General features: G+C 37.3%; 1 long non-coding RNA gene across 1 annotated transcript; it reads left to right on the top strand.

Annotated features, from left to right (window-relative positions):
• Nucleotides 1-1,131: 1,131 nt before the first annotated feature.
• LOC121987400 lies at nt 1,132-2,044 on the top strand. Its single transcript, XR_006113558.1, has 3 exons — nt 1,132-1,212; nt 1,710-1,793; nt 2,021-2,044. It is a non-coding gene; the product is annotated as an uncharacterized LOC121987400 (long non-coding RNA).
• The last annotated feature ends 3,871 nt before the right edge of the window (nt 2,045-5,915 follow it).

The raw sequence follows: 5,915 nt of genomic DNA, 5'->3' as shown, positions 1-5,915 counted from the left end.
TTCTATTTGTTTATTTGCTTTGTGCTAGTTATTGATTATTCTTCGATTTGGTAATCCACTTTTTGCTGAGATTCTTGCGATTTCAAGAAACTTGGTCATGATAGAGGCATATATTTAGAGAAGATAAAATGCTCCCTTTCGATGTGACTTTTATTTGTTTATTGTTCCATCAAAATAAAGCAAACTTGCATTTTCACTCTTACATATTGTTGTCGCTTGTGCTCTTCCCGATAACGTCTTGCGGCCCCTTGGTCTTGAGGATCAATACAATTTTACTTATTGGAAAAAGGGTGAGGATACTCTATTTTGAAATCAGTCAACAGTCTATCATAGCAAATTAGGCTCCACTGAGTCAACAGTCTGAGAAATCAGTCTAATGTTTTTGCTTCAGGTGATTACAATACAAATGGATACTCTATTTTGAACACCTTTGTGCATATGCGCCTTCAATTTCTTGAGAAAAATGTTGATGCCAAGGTTGTTAGGGCAGTTAAGTGGGTTCAGATTATGGCAGGCTTCTTCAATCATTTTTAGGTCTATTCTTTAATGCATAAACTCAGTAATGAGGAGGCAGACTTGGAGCCACTAGATTCACAAGTTATTTCATTGCATTAAATTGATTGTACCTAATGACTATTATCTAAAGATATGTGTACTTAATTTTTTTATCTCAATTTATCTAAGCAAGTTGAGAAGATTTTTGTCTCTACTAGGTTTTAGGTCATGGTGTATGGTTAGTTTTCTATTTGGCTTTGGGAAGAGGATGTGGACAAGAGAGCATAAAAGCAATGTCTATCCACCCAATCCCCTAAATCGAGGTTACGAAGCGTTTGACAACACCAATTACAATGGTTTTTTGGATGCAATATCATGAAGATAGAATACTTAAATGGATAAAATAACTTCAAATTTAAGTGATTTTCTTTTATGGAGTATCACATTCATACTTCTTAATATTTTTGTTAAATAAAAATTTGAGTTGATGAATGACAATCTTTTTATCCACTAAAGTTTTCTTGAATTATTAATCTTAAAAGATAAAGCTGCTACTAAGCTATTTTTCAGTGCATATGTTTCTAAATGTGTAGCAGTCTTGCTTGGCAATGTTCTCAACTTTGGTTGAAGACACGAGAAGCTCTTGGGCACCCATTAGGATTTTCCAAGGAAAATGATCTCTTGTTTCAAAATCTTCCAAATTCCCAATTGCAGAAGGTTCATTCCTTTTCAAATTTTAGTCTTATTATGTTGCTTAATGGGCTATAATGGTCTTAGTTGTTGGTAAGTTATAACACCTAAAGCAACAGCTGTTGAATGATCGGTGATTTCCATTAGTTGAAAGATCTACAGGCCCTAAGGTGTGATGCCATAAACTATCTAGTAAAAATCTCTTCCTTCCATGTAGACATGTTTGAGTAACTGAACTTTTCTCTCCCCTTCCTTCCACCTTGCACTCCTTTCCAACCCTCCCTTCCCCTTTCCCTTCTTTCTAATAGACAGAGCTTTAAAGTTTAAACAACTAGACTGGTTTGTCTGTTGAGTCGGAACTGTTTATGTTCCTTTGAATTAATTTAGAAGTCTTACACTGTTTGGTCTTTTTTGCTCCAATATTATTCGTGAATTTGTATTAGTGAATTTTTATTGTGTAAAATTAACAAAGGTTCATCATGTGTAATGTTTTTTTTTCTCCCATTCTTTTGATTTACCTCAAGGTATTGGAACGTCCTGGAGCATTTGTTCTTGAGATTGGCACTGAAGAGATGCCTCCTCATGATGTAGTTGAAGCAAGTAACCAGGTATGTTTGACACCGAAAAAAAAGTAACTTCCTTATCTGAATAATGTGTTTCTCATAATTTATCCTGTAAAGTGGGACACAGTTTTGTGCTATGTGAATCAAGCATTATATTTTGTTTTAGATATTACTAATTTAAATGATTATTTCAGTGGATAGTTATATCTTAGGGTCTTCCATTGGAGAACTGGTGCATTTTTTTTTCTCTTCCATTTTTTTCCTCTTTACAGCTTAGAAGTCTCACTGTGGAGTACTTGAAAAAAAGAAGATTGAGTTGTGGAGAAGTTTCATCATATGATACACCACGCCGACTTATGGTAAGAACTCGAAGCTCGAAATGATCATTTCCAATATTTTTTACTATTTGTTGGAAGTGTAATTACATCTTTTTTTTATTAGAACAATGATAGATGCTTTCTCTAACTTTGGTCCTGTTGGTATCTTAAGTTTTGATGATTGGATTTATTTTCTTCTTTGATTGAGAAAAGATAACTGATTGTGTCAGTTTAGTCACTCAAAAAGTGATATTGGAACTTTTGATGCGTTTACTGTCTCTTGTAAGATGGCTTAAATTTTTTATCTGGTTATCTCTGTTGATGTAATATGTTCTTATAGTAAACTTCAGACTGAAGATGGCCCCTTGGTTCTTTCTAAATTGCAGTTTGCAGGTTGTGTGAAGAACCAGTACTATACGCAGACAGAATATGATGAAGTGAGAATTGAATGGAGTGAATTTGTGTACTCGTATTTGAAGTGAATTGCAGGTTGTGTGAATGAACCAGTACATGTTTTTGGTTTTTTATGGCTTATTTTTATCATATTTAGGGAGATTTGTTTTGTATAAACATATGCTGAAATCATGGCTTATTTTGATCAAGGCTTATGAAGTTACTTTTTGTGATGCTCAAAATTACTGAAGTCTAAAAATAATGAAGTAAAAAGAGAAAAAATACTTCACTTTATTCATAAAATCCGAAGTAAAATCTATTTATAACTTTGAAGCAATACAATTTGTTGCTGTAAAATAGTATCAACTACTTCGGTTATTACCAAAAATTTCAAAGTAGTATCTATCTATTACTTCGATCCAGAACGAAGCTAAATGTAATTTAATCGATAATTTCTTCAGGAATTAACGATATATGACGAAGTAAAAGTAATCCATTACTTCATTTTTAACCGAAGTTAAAGTAGGTATATTACTTCACAACAAATACTAAACGATGAAGTCGAAAAGGATTAATTACTTCAGTGTTTTTAAAAACCGACGAAGTTATATGCACTTTTTACTTCGTAATATGTCCGAACCCGACACCCAATACGACTTCGTTTTTTCTGGGCCTACGACTTCGGAGTTTATCCGAAGTAAAATGAATCTTTTTACTACACGCGTGCCTACTTCGGTAAAAACAGGTCTTTTACTTCAGGTAATCAACGAAGTAAAAAGTCATTTTTCACATAGTGAACATCACCTTGTGACTACTAATTGTGACTCCTCACAATATATGACAAGTATCCTTCTATCCTAGACATCTAGATTGATCAATGTGAGACATAGACCGTGTCATCCTCTAACCAATCTAAATCTTGAACTCCAAGTAGACTCACAAAATCAAATGAGCTCAATATCTCATATTGACTCATTTGGGCATGGCCATGCACTTCGTGGTCTCACTCTATCAAGAATATCGATGTCGCACCCGTCATATAGGAGGGATAGATCCCATCTACATCACTCACATCCCTCTGCATAATTCGTTACATACCCAGTAATCGCCTTTATAGTCCACCCAGTTACGGGTGACGTTTGACGAAACCAAAGTACATAACTCCTTATGTAGGGATCCATGGTGACTTCAGGTCTAAGGACTAGTAGTCATACTAATAGTCACATGAGAAAGTATATGACACTCATATAACGATTCATGATACTTTCTCATTGCGGGTCATTCAGTATACATTCTCCAATGCATACCCATATGTTAACTTGATATCTCTATATCCTTGACTTGTGAGATCAAGTCATCGAGTTGACCTACATGCTAGTCTTATTGCATTAACATTGTCCCTGAATGTTAATACTCAACTAGGAATGATTAAGAGTAGTGTTCCCTATATCATCTCACTATTGGTTCAACTAACCGATTGATATAGGTGAGAACCTTCTACTCAAGGACGCTATTATACTTAGTTTATTTAGCACCAATACAAATAAGTATAATAACCAAAACAAATGCCTTTATTTATATATATATATATATATGAATATGATACAATAAGTCCATAATACAATCATCGAATGATTGGCTCTAGGGCTCTAACTAACACCAGCTGTACGCCAAGTTCAGGAAATGTGAATTCTAGCTCGATTAGGTATCCTTTCTGGGTCACATCATCTCCAAGGATGGTATCATGGTAGACCCCGGTATAATCGAGGTTATGAGTAACTGGAAAAGACCTAAGAACGCCAGTGAAATCAGAAGCTTTCTGGGACTAACAGGCTACTATAGAAAATTTGTAGAGGATTTCTCCAGGATAGCCTCCCCACTGACATCTCTCACCAGGAAGAACAGAAAATTTCAGTGGACAGAGGACTGTGAGAACAGTTTCATCGAGCTAAAAAGAAGGTTGACCAGTGCTCCTATTCTGACTCTGCCAGGAAACACAGACATCTTTGATATTTATAGTGATGCTTCTAAATTGGGACTAGGAGCAATACTGATGGAAAATGGCAGGGTGATAGCCTAAATCTCCAGACAACTCAAGGACTATGAGAGGAACTACCCTACTCACGACCTTGAGCTTGCAGCAGTTGTCTTCGCCCTCAAAATTTGGAGACATTACTTGTATGAAGCTCAGTGTAGAGTGTATACAGATCATCAGAGTCTAAAGTACTTCTTCACTCAGAAGGATCTGAATATGTGACAGCACAGATGGCTCGAGCTGGTCAAAGACTATGACATAGACATCCTCTACCACCCAAGAAAGGCCAATAAGGTGGCAGACACACTTAGCAGGAAGTCCAGTGCCACCTTACTATCCTTAGCAGTCTTGTCAACGCCCCTACAGAAGGAAATTACAGATTTTGGTCTCGAACTTATAGTTGGACAGCTCTCTACTAGGACCTTAACATCTACCCTGCTTGGTGACATCCAGACAGCTCAGGATCAGGACCCTGAAATTTAGAAAATCAAGCAAGGGTTAGCAGAATCAGAAAGTGGAGAGTTTAGAGTATCTGATAGTGGGGTATTGTATTTCAGTGACAGACTATGCGTTGCGGATCAGGAGGAACTACGGAGGAAGATCCTAGACGAGGCTCACAGGACTCCTTATGCAATGCATCCTGGTTCCATTAAGATGTACCAAGACCTAAAGAAACGTTTTTGGTGGCCTGGGATGAAAAGAGACATCGCAAGATATGTCAGTACCTGTCTGACCTGTCAAAGGGTCAAGGCAGAACACCAGAGACCAGGAGGAGTCCTGCAGCCTATTTAGATTCCAGAATGAAAGTGGGAGGATATTTCCATGGATTTCATAGTGGGACTACCCAGAACCATGAATGATTTTGATGCCATTTGGGTAATAGTCGACAGATTGACTAAATCAGCCCACTTCTTAGCTATCAGGATATCCTACTCCATGGAACAGCTGGCTCAGTTGTATCTCAAGGAGATTGTCAGACTGCATGGAGTCCCACAGACCATTATATCAGACAGAGACAGTAGATTCACGTCACACTTCTGGGAGTGTGTACAGTCATCATTGGGCACCAGGTTAAAGTTTAGGACAACTTTCCATCCTCAGACAAATGGTTAGACGGAGCCAGTAAATCAGGTACTCGAGGATATGCTCCGAGCATGTGCCCTAGACTTCAAGGGAAGTTGGTGCAAATATCTGTGTTTAGCAGAATTTGTATACAACAATAGCTATCAGGCCACTATCGGCATGACACCCTACGAGGCTCTCAACGGGCGGAGGTGTAGATCTCCAATCTGCTGGTATGAAAGTGGTGAACAGAAAGAACTAGAACTTCAGACAGATCTAGTAGCAGAAACCAAAGCAGCTATACAGCAGATTTGATAGAGGATAGAGACAGCTCAGAGTCACCAGAAAAGCTATGCTGAT

The sequence above is a fragment of the Zingiber officinale genome, chromosome 5B (genome assembly GCF_018446385.1).
Source record: "Zingiber officinale cultivar Zhangliang chromosome 5B, Zo_v1.1, whole genome shotgun sequence".
Classification (NCBI taxonomy): Eukaryota; Viridiplantae; Streptophyta; class Magnoliopsida; order Zingiberales; family Zingiberaceae; genus Zingiber; species Zingiber officinale.
The sequence above is the reverse complement of the archived record's forward strand: the minus strand, read 5'-3'. Positions and strand labels throughout refer to the sequence as shown.